Source organism: Aquarana catesbeiana, linkage group LG13 (assembly GCF_042186555.1).
Source record: "Aquarana catesbeiana isolate 2022-GZ linkage group LG13, ASM4218655v1, whole genome shotgun sequence".
In the NCBI taxonomy this organism is placed as follows: domain Eukaryota; kingdom Metazoa; phylum Chordata; class Amphibia; order Anura; family Ranidae; genus Aquarana; species Aquarana catesbeiana.
The window spans coordinates 164,891,110-164,901,182 of NC_133336.1; the positions used below are offsets into that span (position 1 = coordinate 164,891,110).

The window sequence follows — 10,073 nt, forward strand, 5'->3', positions numbered from 1 at the left end:
TTTTTTTCCTCGTTTCCCATCTTGGCGCCGCCAAAGTCAAGAGGGTTGAGCGTGCCATAAGAGATCGCCTACGGCCACATCACCCTGAAAGCGCCCGATCTCGTCTGATCTCGGAGGCTAAGCAGGGTCGGGCCTGGTTAGTACCTGGATGGGAGACCGCCTGGGAATACCAGGTGCCGTAGGCTTCTTTTTTTTGGGGGAGTTCTGGACTTGCCCTGTTTTTTTTCCTCGTTTCCCATCTTGGCGCCGCCAAGGTCAAGAGGGTTGAGCGTGCCGTTAGAGATCGCCTACGGCCACATCACCCTGAAAGCGCCCGATCTCGTCTGATCTCGGAGGCTAAGCAGGGTCGGGCCTGGTTAGTACCTGGATGGGAGACCGCCTGGGAATACCAGGTGCCGTAGGCTTCTTTTTTTGGGGGGCGTTCTGGACTTGCCCTGTTTTTTTTCCTCGTTTCCCATCTTGGCGCCGCCAAGGTCAAGAGGGTTGAGCGTGCCGTTAGAGATCGCCTACGGCCACATCACCCTGAAAGCGCCCGATCTCGTCTGATCTCGGAGGCTAAGCAGGGTCGGGCCTGGTTAGTACCTGGATGGGAGACCGCCTGGGAATACCAGGTGCCGTAGGCTTCTTTTTTTCTTGGATTTCTGGACTTGCCCTGTTTTTTTTCCTCGTTTCCCATCTTGGCGCCGCCAAAGTCAAGAGGGTTGAGCGTGCCGTAAGAGATCGCCTACGGCCACATCACCCTGAAAGCGCCCGATCTCGTCTGATCTCGGAGGCTAAGCAGGGTCGGGCCTGGTTAGTACCTGGATGGGAGACCTCCTGGGAATACCAGGTGCCGTAGGCTTCTTTTTTTCTTGGAGTTCTGGACTTGCCCTGTTTTTTTCCTCGTTTCCCATCTTGGTGCCGCCAAAGTCAAGAGGGTTGAGCGTGCCGTAAGAGATCGCCTACGGCCACATCACCCTGAAAGCGCCCGATCTCGTCTGATCTCGGAGGCTAAGCAGGGTCGGGCCTGGTTAGTACCTGGATGGGAGACCGCCTGGGAATACCAGGTGCCGTAGGCTTCTTTTTTTCTTGGATTTCTGGACTTGCCCTGTTTTTTTTCCTCGTTTCCCATCTTGGCGCCGCCAAAGTCAAGAGGGTTGAGCGTGCCGTAAGAGATCGCCTACGGCCACATCACCCTGAAAGCGCCCGATCTCGTCTGATCTCGGAGGCTAAGCAGGGTCGGGCCTGGTTAGTACCTGGATGGGAGACCGCCTGGGAATACCAGGTGCCGTAGGCTTCTCTTTTTCTTGGAGTTCTGGACTTGCCCTGTTTTTTTCCTCGTTTCCCATCTTGGTGCCGCCAAAGTCAAGAGGGTTGAGCGTGCCATAAGAGATCGCCTACGGCCACATCACCCTGAAAGCGCCCGATCTCGTCTGATCTCGGAGGCTAAGCAGGGTCGGGCCTGGTTAGTACCTGGATGGGAGACCGCCTGGGAATACCAGGTGCCGTAGGCTTCTTTTTTTGGGGGGCGTTCTGGACTTGCCCTGTTTTTTTTCCTCGTTTCCCATCTTGGCGCCGCCAAGGTCAAGAGGGTTGAGCGTGCCGTTAGAGATCGCCTACGGCCACATCACCCTGAAAGCGCCCGATCTCGTCTGATCTCGGAGGCTAAGCAGGGTCGGGCCTGGTTAGTACCTGGATGGGAGACCGCCTGGGAATACCAGGTGCCGTAGGCTTCTTTTTTTTGGGGGAGTTCTGGACTTGCCCTGTTTTTTTTCCTCGTTTCCCATCTTGGCGCCGCCAAGGTCAAGAGGGTTGAGCGTGCCGTTAGAGATCGCCTACGGCCACATCACCCTGAAAGCGCCCGATCTCGTCTGATCTCGGAGGCTAAGCAGGGTCGGGCCTGGTTAGTACCTGGATGGGAGACCGCCTGGGAATACCAGGTGCCGTAGGCTTCTTTTTTTGGGGGGCGTTCTGGACTTGCCCTGTTTTTTTTCCTCGTTTCCCATCTTGGCGCCGCCAAGGTCAAGAGGGTTGAGCGTGCCGTTAGAGATCGCCTACGGCCACATCACCCTGAAAGCGCCCGATCTCGTCTGATCTCGGAGGCTAAGCAGGGTCGGGCCTGGTTAGTACCTGGATGGGAGACCGCCTGGGAATACCAGGTGCCGTAGGCTTCTTTTTTTCTTGGATTTCTGGACTTGCCCTGTTTTTTTTCCTCGTTTCCCATCTTGGCGCCGCCAAAGTCAAGAGGGTTGAGCGTGCCGTAAGAGATCGCCTACGGCCACATCACCCTGAACGCGCCCGATCTCGTCTGATCTCGGAGGCTAAGCAGGGTCGGGCCTGGTTAGTACCTGGATGGGAGACCGCCTGGGAATACCAGGTGCCGTAGGCTTCTTTTTTTCTTGGAGTTCTGGACTTGCCCTGTTTTTTTCCTCGTTTCCCATCTTGGTGCCGCCAAAGTCAAGAGGGTTGAGCGTGCCGTAAGAGATCGCCTACGGCCACATCACCCTGAAAGCGCCCGATCTCGTCTGATCTCGGAGGCTAAGCAGGGTCGGGCCTGGTTAGTACCTGGATGGGAGACCGCCTGGGAATACCAGGTGCCGTAGGCTTCTTTTTTTCTTGGATTTCTGGACTTGCCCTGTTTTTTTTCCTCGTTTCCCATCTTGGCGCCGCCAAAGTCAAGAGGGTTGAGCGTGCCGTAAGAGATCGCCTACGGCCACATCACCCTGAAAGCGCCCGATCTCGTCTGATCTCGGAGGCTAAGCAGGGTCGGGCCTGGTTAGTACCTGGATGGGAGACCGCCTGGGAATACCAGGTGCCGTAGGCTTCTCTTTTTCTTGGAGTTCTGGACTTGCCCTGTTTTTTTCCTCGTTTCCCATCTTGGTGCCGCCAAAGTCAAGAGGGTTGAGCGTGCCGTAAGAGATCGCCTACGGCCACATCACCCTGAAAGCGCCCGATCTCGTCTGATCTCGGAGGCTAAGCAGGGTCGGGCCTGGTTAGTACCTGGATGGGAGACCGCCTGGGAATACCAGGTGCCGTAGGCTTCTTTTTTTGGGGGGCGTTCTGGACTTGCCCTGTTTTTTTCCTCGTTTCCCATCTTGGTGCCGCCAAAGTCAAGAGGGTTGAGCGTGCCGTAAGAGATCGCCTACGGCCACATCACCCTGAAAGCGCCCGATCTCGTCTGATCTCGGAGGCTAAGCAGGGTCGGGCCTGGTTAGTACCTGGATGGGAGACCGCCTGGGAATACCAGGTGCCGTAGGCTTCTTTTTTTGGGGGGCGTTCTGGACTTGCCCTGTTTTTTTTCCTCGTTTCCCATCTTGGCGCCGCCAAGGTCAAGAGGGTTGAGCGTGCCGTTAGAGATCGCCTACGGCCACATCACCCTGAAAGCGCCCGATCTCGTCTGATCTCGGAGGCTAAGCAGGGTCGGGCCTGGTTAGTACCTGGATGGGAGACCGCCTGGGAATACCAGGTGCCGTAGGCTTCTTTTTTTTGGGGGAGTTCTGGACTTGCCCTGTTTTTTTTCCTCGTTTCCCATCTTGGCGCCGCCAAGGTCAAGAGGGTTGAGCGTGCCGTTAGAGATCGCCTACGGCCACATCACCCTGAAAGCGCCCGATCTCGTCTGATCTCGGAGGCTAAGCAGGGTCGGGCCTGGTTAGTACCTGGATGGGAGACCGCCTGGGAATACCAGGTGCCGTAGGCTTCTTTTTTTGGGGGGCGTTCTGGACTTGCCCTGTTTTTTTTCCTCGTTTCCCATCTTGGCGCCGCCAAAGTCAAGAGGGTTGAGCGTGCCGTAAGAGATCGCCTACGGCCACATCACCCTGAAAGCGCCCGATCTCGTCTGATCTCGGAGGCTAAGCAGGGTCGGGCCTGGTTAGTACCTGGATGGGAGACCGCCTGGGAATACCAGGTGCCGTAGGCTTCTTTTTTTTGGGGGAGTTCTGGACTTGCCCTGTTTTTTTTCCTCGTTTCCCATCTTGGCGCCGCCAAGGTCAAGAGGGTTGAGCGTGCCGTTAGAGATCGCCTACGGCCACATCACCCTGAAAGCGCCCGATCTCGTCTGATCTCGGAGGCTAAGCAGGGTCGGGCCTGGTTAGTACCTGGATGGGAGACCGCCTGGGAATACCAGGTGCCGTAGGCTTCTTTTTTTGGGGGGCGTTCTGGACTTGCCCTGTTTTTTTTCCTCGTTTCCCATCTTGGCGCCGCCAAGGTCAAGAGGGTTGAGCGTGCCGTTAGAGATCGCCTACGGCCACATCACCCTGAAAGCGCCCGATCTCGTCTGATCTCGGAGGCTAAGCAGGGTCGGGCCTGGTTAGTACCTGGATGGGAGACCGCCTGGGAATACCAGGTGCCGTAGGCTTCTTTTTTTCTTGGATTTCTGGACTTGCCCTGTTTTTTTTCCTCGTTTCCCATCTTGGCGCCGCCAAAGTCAAGAGGGTTGAGCGTGCCGTAAGAGATCGCCTACGGCCACATCACCCTGAAAGCGCCCGATCTCGTCTGATCTCGGAGGCTAAGCAGGGTCGGGCCTGGTTAGTACCTGGATGGGAGACCGCCTGGGAATACCAGGTGCCGTAGGCTTCTTTTTTTTGGGGGAGTTCTGGACTTGCCCTGTTTTTTTTCCTCGTTTCCCATCTTGGCGCCGCCAAGGTCAAGAGGGTTGAGCGTGCCGTTAGAGATCGCCTACGGCCACATCACCCTGAAAGCGCCCGATCTCGTCTGATCTCGGAGGCTAAGCAGGGTCGGGCCTGGTTAGTACCTGGATGGGAGACCGCCTGGGAATACCAGGTGCCGTAGGCTTCTTTTTTTCTTGGATTTCTGGACTTGCCCTGTTTTTTTTCCTCGTTTCCCATCTTGGCGCCGCCAAAGTCAAGAGGGTTGAGCGTGCCGTAAGAGATCGCCTACGGCCACATCACCCTGAAAGCGCCCGATCTCGTCTGATCTCGGAGGCTAAGCAGGGTCGGGCCTGGTTAGTACCTGGATGGGAGACCGCCTGGGAATACCAGGTGCCGTAGGCTTCTTTTTTTCTTGGATTTCTGGACTTGCCCTGTTTTTTTTCCTCGTTTCCCATCTTGGCGCCGCCAAAGTCAAGAGGGTTGAGCGTGCCGTAAGAGATCGCCTACGGCCACATCACCCTGAAAGCGCCCGATCTCGTCTGATCTCGGAGGCTAAGCAGGGTCGGGCCTGGTTAGTACCTGGATGGGAGACCGCCTGGGAATACCAGGTGCCGTAGGCTTCTTTTTTTCTTGGATTTCTGGACTTGCCCTGTTTTTTTTCCTCGTTTCCCATCTTGGCGCCGCCAAAGTCAAGAGGGTTGAGCGTGCCGTAAGAGATCGCCTACGGCCACATCACCCTGAAAGCGCCCGATCTCGTCTGATCTCGGAGGCTAAGCAGGGTCGGGCCTGGTTAGTACCTGGATGGGAGACCGCCTGGGAATACCAGGTGCCGTAGGCTTCTTTTTTTCTTGGAGTTCTGGACTTGCCCTGTTTTTTTCCTCGTTTCCCATCTTGGTGCCGCCAAAGTCAAGAGGGTTGAGCGTGCCGTAAGAGATCGCCTACGGCCACATCACCCTGAAAGCGCCCGATCTCGTCTGATCTCGGAGGCTAAGCAGGGTCGGGCCTGGTTAGTACCTGGATGGGAGACCGCCTGGGAATACCAGGTGCCGTAGGCTTCTTTTTTTCTTGGATTTCTGGACTTGCCCTGTTTTTTTTCCTCGTTTCCCATCTTGGCGCCGCCAAAGTCAAGAGGGTTGAGCGTGCCGTAAGAGATCGCCTACGGCCACATCACCCTGAAAGCGCCCGATCTCGTCTGATCTCGGAGGCTAAGCAGGGTCGGGCCTGGTTAGTACCTGGATGGGAGACCGCCTGGGAATACCAGGTGCCGTAGGCTTCTTTTTTTTGGGGGAGTTCTGGACTTGCCCTGTTTTTTTTCCTCGTTTCCCATCTTGGCGCCGCCAAGGTCAAGAGGGTTGAGCGTGCCGTTAGAGATCGCCTACGGCCACATCACCCTGAAAGCGCCCGATCTCGTCTGATCTCGGAGGCTAAGCAGGGTCGGGCCTGGTTAGTACCTGGATGGGAGACCGCCTGGGAATACCAGGTGCCGTAGGCTTCTTTTTTTGGGGGGCGTTCTGGACTTGCCCTGTTTTTTTTCCTCGTTTCCCATCTTGGCGCCGCCAAGGTCAAGAGGGTTGAGCGTGCCGTTAGAGATCGCCTACGGCCACATCACCCTGAAAGCGCCCGATCTCGTCTGATCTCGGAGGCTAAGCAGGGTCGGGCCTGGTTAGTACCTGGATGGGAGACCGCCTGGGAATACCAGGTGCCGTAGGCTTCTTTTTTTCTTGGATTTCTGGACTTGCCCTGTTTTTTTTCCTCGTTTCCCATCTTGGCGCCGCCAAAGTCAAGAGGGTTGAGCGTGCCGTAAGAGATCGCCTACGGCCACATCACCCTGAAAGCGCCCGATCTCGTCTGATCTCGGAGGCTAAGCAGGGTCGGGCCTGGTTAGTACCTGGATGGGAGACCGCCTGGGAATACCAGGTGCCGTAGGCTTCTTTTTTTTGGGGGAGTTCTGGACTTGCCCTGTTTTTTTTCCTCGTTTCCCATCTTGGCGCCGCCAAGGTCAAGAGGGTTGAGCGTGCCGTTAGAGATCGCCTACGGCCACATCACCCTGAAAGCGCCCGATCTCGTCTGATCTCGGAGGCTAAGCAGGGTCGGGCCTGGTTAGTACCTGGATGGGAGACCGCCTGGGAATACCAGGTGCCGTAGGCTTCTTTTTTTGGGGGGCGTTCTGGACTTGCCCTGTTTTTTTTCCTCGTTTCCCATCTTGGCGCCGCCAAGGTCAAGAGGGTTGAGCGTGCCGTTAGAGATCGCCTACGGCCACATCACCCTGAAAGCGCCCGATCTCGTCTGATCTCGGAGGCTAAGCAGGGTCGGGCCTGGTTAGTACCTGGATGGGAGACCGCCTGGGAATACCAGGTGCCGTAGGCTTCTTTTTTTCTTGGATTTCTGGACTTGCCCTGTTTTTTTTCCTCGTTTCCCATCTTGGCGCCGCCAAAGTCAAGAGGGTTGAGCGTGCCGTAAGAGATCGCCTACGGCCACATCACCCTGAAAGCGCCCGATCTCGTCTGATCTCGGAGGCTAAGCAGGGTCGGGCCTGGTTAGTACCTGGATGGGAGACCGCCTGGGAATACCAGGTGCCGTAGGCTTCTTTTTTTCTTGGAGTTCTGGACTTGCCCTGTTTTTTTCCTCGTTTCCCATCTTGGTGCCGCCAAAGTCAAGAGGGTTGAGCGTGCCGTAAGAGATCGCCTACGGCCACATCACCCTGAAAGCGCCCGATCTCGTCTGATCTCGGAGGCTAAGCAGGGTCGGGCCTGGTTAGTACCTGGATGGGAGACCGCCTGGGAATACCAGGTGCCGTAGGCTTCTTTTTTTCTTGGATTTCTGGACTTGCCCTGTTTTTTTTCCTCGTTTCCCATCTTGGCGCCGCCAAAGTCAAGAGGGTTGAGCGTGCCGTAAGAGATCGCCTACGGCCACATCACCCTGAAAGCGCCCGATCTCGTCTGATCTCGGAGGCTAAGCAGGGTCGGGCCTGGTTAGTACCTGGATGGGAGACCGCCTGGGAATACCAGGTGCCGTAGGCTTCTCTTTTTCTTGGAGTTCTGGACTTGCCCTGTTTTTTTCCTCGTTTCCCATCTTGGTGCCGCCAAAGTCAAGAGGGTTGAGCGTGCCGTAAGAGATCGTCTACGGCCACATCACCCTGAAAGCGCCCGATCTCGTCTGATCTCGGAGGCTAAGCAGGGTCGGGCCTGGTTAGTACCTGGATGGGAGACCGCCTGGGAATACCAGGTGCCGTAGGCTTCTTTTTTTGGGGGGCGTTCTGGACTTGCCCTGTTTTTTTTCCTCGTTTCCCATCTTGGCGCCGCCAAGGTCAAGAGGGTTGAGCGTGCCGTTAGAGATCGCCTACGGCCACATCACCCTGAAAGCGCCCGATCTCGTCTGATCTCGGAGGCTAAGCAGGGTCGGGCCTGGTTAGTACCTGGATGGGAGACCGCCTGGGAATACCAGGTGCCGTAGGCTTCTTTTTTTTGGGGGAGTTCTGGACTTGCCCTGTTTTTTTTCCTCGTTTCCCATCTTGGCGCCGCCAAGGTCAAGAGGGTTGAGCGTGCCGTTAGAGATTGCCTACGGCCACATCACCCTGAAAGCGCCCGATCTCGTCTGATCTCGGAGGCTAAGCAGGGTCGGGCCTGGTTAGTACCTGGATGGGAGACCGCCTGGGAATACCAGGTGCCGTAGGCTTCTTTTTTTGGGGGGCGTTCTGGACTTGCCCTGTTTTTTTTCCTCGTTTCCCATCTTGGCGCCGCCAAGGTCAAGAGGGTTGAGCGTGCCGTTAGAGATCGCCTACGGCCACATCACCCTGAAAGCGCCCGATCTCGTCTGATCTCGGAGGCTAAGCAGGGTCGGGCCTGGTTAGTACCTGGATGGGAGACCGCCTGGGAATACCAGGTGCCGTAGGCTTCTTTTTTTCTTGGATTTCTGGACTTGCCCTGTTTTTTTTCCTCGTTTCCCATCTTGGCGCCGCCAAAGTCAAGAGGGTTGAGCGTGCCGTAAGAGATCGCCTACGGCCACATCACCCTGAAAGCGCCCGATCTCGTCTGATCTCGGAGGCTAAGCAGGGTCGGGCCTGGTTAGTACCTGGATGGGAGACCGCCTGGGAATACCAGGTGCCGTAGGCTTCTTTTTTTCTTGGAGTTCTGGACTTGCCCTGTTTTTTTCCTCGTTTCCCATCTTGGTGCCGCCAAAGTCAAGAGGGTTGAGCGTGCCGTAAGAGATCGCCTACGGCCACATCACCCTGAAAGCGCCCGATCTCGTCTGATCTCGGAGGCTAAGCAGGGTCGGGCCTGGTTAGTACCTGGATGGGAGACCGCCTGGGAATACCAGGTGCCGTAGGCTTCTTTTTTTCTTGGATTTCTGGACTTGCCCTGTTTTTTTTCCTCGTTTCCCATCTTGGCGCCGCCAAAGTCAAGAGGGTTGAGCGTGCCATAAGAGATCGCCTACGGCCACATCACCCTGAAAGCGCCCGATCTCGTCTGATCTCGGAGGCTAAGCAGGGTCGGGCCTGGTTAGTACCTGGATGGGAGACCGCCTGGGAATACCAGGTGCCGTAGGCTTCTTTTTTTTGGGGGAGTTCTGGACTTGCCCTGTTTTTTTTCCTCGTTTCCCATCTTGGCGCCGCCAAGGTCAAGAGGGTTGAGCGTGCCGTTAGAGATCGCCTACGGCCACATCACCCTGAAAGCGCCCGATCTCGTCTGATCTCGGAGGCTAAGCAGGGTCGGGCCTGGTTAGTACCTGGATGGGAGACCGCCTGGGAATACCAGGTGCCGTAGGCTTCTTTTTTTGGGGGGCGTTCTGGACTTGCCCTGTTTTTTTTCCTCGTTTCCCATCTTGGCGCCGCCAAGGTCAAGAGGGTTGAGCGTGCCGTTAGAGATCGCCTACGGCCACATCACCCTGAAAGCGCCCGATCTCGTCTGATCTCGGAGGCTAAGCAGGGTCGGGCCTGGTTAGTACCTGGATGGGAGACCGCCTGGGAATACCAGGTGCCGTAGGCTTCTTTTTTTCTTGGATTTCTGGACTTGCCCTGTTTTTTTTCCTCGTTTCCCATCTTGGCGCCGCCAAAGTCAAGAGGGTTGAGCGTGCCGTAAGAGATCGCCTACGGCCACATCACCCTGAAAGCGCCCGATCTCGTCTGATCTCGGAGGCTAAGCAGGGTCGGGCCTGGTTAGTACCTGGATGGGAGACCGCCTGGGAATACCAGGTGCCGTAGGCTTCTTTTTTTCTTGGAGTTCTGGACTTGCCCTGTTTTTTTCCTCGTTTCCCATCTTGGTGCCGCCAAAGTCAAGAGGGTTGAGCGTGCCGTAAGAGATCGCCTACGGCCACATCACCCTGAAAGCGCCCGATCTCGTCTGATCTCGGAGGCTAAGCAGGGTCGGGCCTGGTTAGTACCTGGATGGGAGACCGCCTGGGAATACCAGGTGCCGTAGGCTTCTTTTTTTCTTGGATTTCTGGACTTGCCCTGTTTTTTTTCCTCGTTTCCCATCTTGGCGCCGCCAA

The 10,073-nt window shown here is 56.4% G+C and overlaps 46 non-coding genes across 46 annotated transcripts; all 46 read left to right on the forward strand.

Moving 5' to 3' along the window:
* The first annotated feature begins 66 nt into the window (after positions 1 to 66).
* Positions 67 to 185, forward strand: LOC141119339 (5S ribosomal RNA). Its single transcript, XR_012238681.1, has one exon. It is a non-coding gene; the product is annotated as a 5S ribosomal RNA (ribosomal RNA).
* Positions 186 to 285: 100 nt separating this feature from the next.
* Positions 286 to 404, forward strand: LOC141119340 (5S ribosomal RNA). Its single transcript, XR_012238682.1, has one exon. It is a non-coding gene; the product is annotated as a 5S ribosomal RNA (ribosomal RNA).
* A 100-nt stretch (positions 405 to 504) lies between these two features.
* LOC141119342 (5S ribosomal RNA) lies at positions 505 to 623 on the forward strand. Its single transcript, XR_012238684.1, has one exon. It is a non-coding gene; the product is annotated as a 5S ribosomal RNA (ribosomal RNA).
* A 99-nt stretch (positions 624 to 722) lies between these two features.
* On the forward strand, positions 723 to 841 carry LOC141117914 (5S ribosomal RNA). Its single transcript, XR_012237307.1, has one exon. It is a non-coding gene; the product is annotated as a 5S ribosomal RNA (ribosomal RNA).
* Positions 842 to 939: 98 nt separating this feature from the next.
* On the forward strand, positions 940 to 1,058 carry LOC141119343 (5S ribosomal RNA). Its single transcript, XR_012238685.1, has one exon. It is a non-coding gene; the product is annotated as a 5S ribosomal RNA (ribosomal RNA).
* Positions 1,059 to 1,157: 99 nt separating this feature from the next.
* LOC141119344 (5S ribosomal RNA) lies at positions 1,158 to 1,276 on the forward strand. Its single transcript, XR_012238686.1, has one exon. It is a non-coding gene; the product is annotated as a 5S ribosomal RNA (ribosomal RNA).
* A 98-nt stretch (positions 1,277 to 1,374) lies between these two features.
* On the forward strand, positions 1,375 to 1,493 carry LOC141119345 (5S ribosomal RNA). Its single transcript, XR_012238687.1, has one exon. It is a non-coding gene; the product is annotated as a 5S ribosomal RNA (ribosomal RNA).
* Positions 1,494 to 1,593: 100 nt separating this feature from the next.
* Positions 1,594 to 1,712, forward strand: LOC141119346 (5S ribosomal RNA). Its single transcript, XR_012238688.1, has one exon. It is a non-coding gene; the product is annotated as a 5S ribosomal RNA (ribosomal RNA).
* A 100-nt stretch (positions 1,713 to 1,812) lies between these two features.
* Positions 1,813 to 1,931, forward strand: LOC141119347 (5S ribosomal RNA). Its single transcript, XR_012238689.1, has one exon. It is a non-coding gene; the product is annotated as a 5S ribosomal RNA (ribosomal RNA).
* A 100-nt stretch (positions 1,932 to 2,031) lies between these two features.
* LOC141119348 (5S ribosomal RNA) lies at positions 2,032 to 2,150 on the forward strand. The gene has a single exon (XR_012238690.1). It is a non-coding gene; the product is annotated as a 5S ribosomal RNA (ribosomal RNA).
* Positions 2,151 to 2,249: 99 nt separating this feature from the next.
* LOC141119926 (5S ribosomal RNA) lies at positions 2,250 to 2,368 on the forward strand. Its single transcript, XR_012239259.1, has one exon. It is a non-coding gene; the product is annotated as a 5S ribosomal RNA (ribosomal RNA).
* A 98-nt stretch (positions 2,369 to 2,466) lies between these two features.
* On the forward strand, positions 2,467 to 2,585 carry LOC141119349 (5S ribosomal RNA). The gene has a single exon (XR_012238691.1). It is a non-coding gene; the product is annotated as a 5S ribosomal RNA (ribosomal RNA).
* Positions 2,586 to 2,684: 99 nt separating this feature from the next.
* LOC141119350 (5S ribosomal RNA) lies at positions 2,685 to 2,803 on the forward strand. The gene has a single exon (XR_012238692.1). It is a non-coding gene; the product is annotated as a 5S ribosomal RNA (ribosomal RNA).
* Positions 2,804 to 2,901: 98 nt separating this feature from the next.
* On the forward strand, positions 2,902 to 3,020 carry LOC141119352 (5S ribosomal RNA). The gene has a single exon (XR_012238693.1). It is a non-coding gene; the product is annotated as a 5S ribosomal RNA (ribosomal RNA).
* Positions 3,021 to 3,119: 99 nt separating this feature from the next.
* On the forward strand, positions 3,120 to 3,238 carry LOC141119354 (5S ribosomal RNA). The gene has a single exon (XR_012238695.1). It is a non-coding gene; the product is annotated as a 5S ribosomal RNA (ribosomal RNA).
* Positions 3,239 to 3,338: 100 nt separating this feature from the next.
* LOC141119355 (5S ribosomal RNA) lies at positions 3,339 to 3,457 on the forward strand. Its single transcript, XR_012238696.1, has one exon. It is a non-coding gene; the product is annotated as a 5S ribosomal RNA (ribosomal RNA).
* Positions 3,458 to 3,557: 100 nt separating this feature from the next.
* Positions 3,558 to 3,676, forward strand: LOC141119356 (5S ribosomal RNA). Its single transcript, XR_012238697.1, has one exon. It is a non-coding gene; the product is annotated as a 5S ribosomal RNA (ribosomal RNA).
* A 100-nt stretch (positions 3,677 to 3,776) lies between these two features.
* On the forward strand, positions 3,777 to 3,895 carry LOC141119357 (5S ribosomal RNA). The gene has a single exon (XR_012238698.1). It is a non-coding gene; the product is annotated as a 5S ribosomal RNA (ribosomal RNA).
* A 100-nt stretch (positions 3,896 to 3,995) lies between these two features.
* Positions 3,996 to 4,114, forward strand: LOC141119358 (5S ribosomal RNA). The gene has a single exon (XR_012238699.1). It is a non-coding gene; the product is annotated as a 5S ribosomal RNA (ribosomal RNA).
* A 100-nt stretch (positions 4,115 to 4,214) lies between these two features.
* LOC141119359 (5S ribosomal RNA) lies at positions 4,215 to 4,333 on the forward strand. The gene has a single exon (XR_012238700.1). It is a non-coding gene; the product is annotated as a 5S ribosomal RNA (ribosomal RNA).
* Positions 4,334 to 4,432: 99 nt separating this feature from the next.
* On the forward strand, positions 4,433 to 4,551 carry LOC141119360 (5S ribosomal RNA). Its single transcript, XR_012238701.1, has one exon. It is a non-coding gene; the product is annotated as a 5S ribosomal RNA (ribosomal RNA).
* Positions 4,552 to 4,651: 100 nt separating this feature from the next.
* LOC141119361 (5S ribosomal RNA) lies at positions 4,652 to 4,770 on the forward strand. Its single transcript, XR_012238702.1, has one exon. It is a non-coding gene; the product is annotated as a 5S ribosomal RNA (ribosomal RNA).
* Positions 4,771 to 4,869: 99 nt separating this feature from the next.
* LOC141119362 (5S ribosomal RNA) lies at positions 4,870 to 4,988 on the forward strand. Its single transcript, XR_012238703.1, has one exon. It is a non-coding gene; the product is annotated as a 5S ribosomal RNA (ribosomal RNA).
* Positions 4,989 to 5,087: 99 nt separating this feature from the next.
* Positions 5,088 to 5,206, forward strand: LOC141119363 (5S ribosomal RNA). The gene has a single exon (XR_012238704.1). It is a non-coding gene; the product is annotated as a 5S ribosomal RNA (ribosomal RNA).
* A 99-nt stretch (positions 5,207 to 5,305) lies between these two features.
* On the forward strand, positions 5,306 to 5,424 carry LOC141119365 (5S ribosomal RNA). The gene has a single exon (XR_012238706.1). It is a non-coding gene; the product is annotated as a 5S ribosomal RNA (ribosomal RNA).
* A 98-nt stretch (positions 5,425 to 5,522) lies between these two features.
* Positions 5,523 to 5,641, forward strand: LOC141119366 (5S ribosomal RNA). The gene has a single exon (XR_012238709.1). It is a non-coding gene; the product is annotated as a 5S ribosomal RNA (ribosomal RNA).
* A 99-nt stretch (positions 5,642 to 5,740) lies between these two features.
* On the forward strand, positions 5,741 to 5,859 carry LOC141119367 (5S ribosomal RNA). Its single transcript, XR_012238710.1, has one exon. It is a non-coding gene; the product is annotated as a 5S ribosomal RNA (ribosomal RNA).
* Positions 5,860 to 5,959: 100 nt separating this feature from the next.
* Positions 5,960 to 6,078, forward strand: LOC141119368 (5S ribosomal RNA). The gene has a single exon (XR_012238711.1). It is a non-coding gene; the product is annotated as a 5S ribosomal RNA (ribosomal RNA).
* A 100-nt stretch (positions 6,079 to 6,178) lies between these two features.
* LOC141119369 (5S ribosomal RNA) lies at positions 6,179 to 6,297 on the forward strand. Its single transcript, XR_012238712.1, has one exon. It is a non-coding gene; the product is annotated as a 5S ribosomal RNA (ribosomal RNA).
* Positions 6,298 to 6,396: 99 nt separating this feature from the next.
* On the forward strand, positions 6,397 to 6,515 carry LOC141119370 (5S ribosomal RNA). Its single transcript, XR_012238713.1, has one exon. It is a non-coding gene; the product is annotated as a 5S ribosomal RNA (ribosomal RNA).
* Positions 6,516 to 6,615: 100 nt separating this feature from the next.
* On the forward strand, positions 6,616 to 6,734 carry LOC141119371 (5S ribosomal RNA). Its single transcript, XR_012238714.1, has one exon. It is a non-coding gene; the product is annotated as a 5S ribosomal RNA (ribosomal RNA).
* A 100-nt stretch (positions 6,735 to 6,834) lies between these two features.
* Positions 6,835 to 6,953, forward strand: LOC141119372 (5S ribosomal RNA). Its single transcript, XR_012238715.1, has one exon. It is a non-coding gene; the product is annotated as a 5S ribosomal RNA (ribosomal RNA).
* Positions 6,954 to 7,052: 99 nt separating this feature from the next.
* LOC141119373 (5S ribosomal RNA) lies at positions 7,053 to 7,171 on the forward strand. The gene has a single exon (XR_012238716.1). It is a non-coding gene; the product is annotated as a 5S ribosomal RNA (ribosomal RNA).
* A 98-nt stretch (positions 7,172 to 7,269) lies between these two features.
* On the forward strand, positions 7,270 to 7,388 carry LOC141119374 (5S ribosomal RNA). The gene has a single exon (XR_012238717.1). It is a non-coding gene; the product is annotated as a 5S ribosomal RNA (ribosomal RNA).
* Positions 7,389 to 7,487: 99 nt separating this feature from the next.
* LOC141119376 (5S ribosomal RNA) lies at positions 7,488 to 7,606 on the forward strand. Its single transcript, XR_012238719.1, has one exon. It is a non-coding gene; the product is annotated as a 5S ribosomal RNA (ribosomal RNA).
* Positions 7,607 to 7,704: 98 nt separating this feature from the next.
* Positions 7,705 to 7,823, forward strand: LOC141119946 (5S ribosomal RNA). The gene has a single exon (XR_012239279.1). It is a non-coding gene; the product is annotated as a 5S ribosomal RNA (ribosomal RNA).
* A 100-nt stretch (positions 7,824 to 7,923) lies between these two features.
* LOC141119378 (5S ribosomal RNA) lies at positions 7,924 to 8,042 on the forward strand. The gene has a single exon (XR_012238720.1). It is a non-coding gene; the product is annotated as a 5S ribosomal RNA (ribosomal RNA).
* Positions 8,043 to 8,142: 100 nt separating this feature from the next.
* Positions 8,143 to 8,261, forward strand: LOC141119379 (5S ribosomal RNA). The gene has a single exon (XR_012238721.1). It is a non-coding gene; the product is annotated as a 5S ribosomal RNA (ribosomal RNA).
* A 100-nt stretch (positions 8,262 to 8,361) lies between these two features.
* On the forward strand, positions 8,362 to 8,480 carry LOC141119380 (5S ribosomal RNA). The gene has a single exon (XR_012238722.1). It is a non-coding gene; the product is annotated as a 5S ribosomal RNA (ribosomal RNA).
* Positions 8,481 to 8,579: 99 nt separating this feature from the next.
* On the forward strand, positions 8,580 to 8,698 carry LOC141119381 (5S ribosomal RNA). Its single transcript, XR_012238723.1, has one exon. It is a non-coding gene; the product is annotated as a 5S ribosomal RNA (ribosomal RNA).
* A 98-nt stretch (positions 8,699 to 8,796) lies between these two features.
* On the forward strand, positions 8,797 to 8,915 carry LOC141119382 (5S ribosomal RNA). Its single transcript, XR_012238724.1, has one exon. It is a non-coding gene; the product is annotated as a 5S ribosomal RNA (ribosomal RNA).
* Positions 8,916 to 9,014: 99 nt separating this feature from the next.
* LOC141119383 (5S ribosomal RNA) lies at positions 9,015 to 9,133 on the forward strand. The gene has a single exon (XR_012238725.1). It is a non-coding gene; the product is annotated as a 5S ribosomal RNA (ribosomal RNA).
* Positions 9,134 to 9,233: 100 nt separating this feature from the next.
* Positions 9,234 to 9,352, forward strand: LOC141119384 (5S ribosomal RNA). The gene has a single exon (XR_012238726.1). It is a non-coding gene; the product is annotated as a 5S ribosomal RNA (ribosomal RNA).
* Positions 9,353 to 9,452: 100 nt separating this feature from the next.
* Positions 9,453 to 9,571, forward strand: LOC141119385 (5S ribosomal RNA). Its single transcript, XR_012238727.1, has one exon. It is a non-coding gene; the product is annotated as a 5S ribosomal RNA (ribosomal RNA).
* A 99-nt stretch (positions 9,572 to 9,670) lies between these two features.
* Positions 9,671 to 9,789, forward strand: LOC141119386 (5S ribosomal RNA). Its single transcript, XR_012238728.1, has one exon. It is a non-coding gene; the product is annotated as a 5S ribosomal RNA (ribosomal RNA).
* A 98-nt stretch (positions 9,790 to 9,887) lies between these two features.
* Positions 9,888 to 10,006, forward strand: LOC141119388 (5S ribosomal RNA). The gene has a single exon (XR_012238730.1). It is a non-coding gene; the product is annotated as a 5S ribosomal RNA (ribosomal RNA).
* The last annotated feature ends 67 nt before the right edge of the window (positions 10,007 to 10,073 follow it).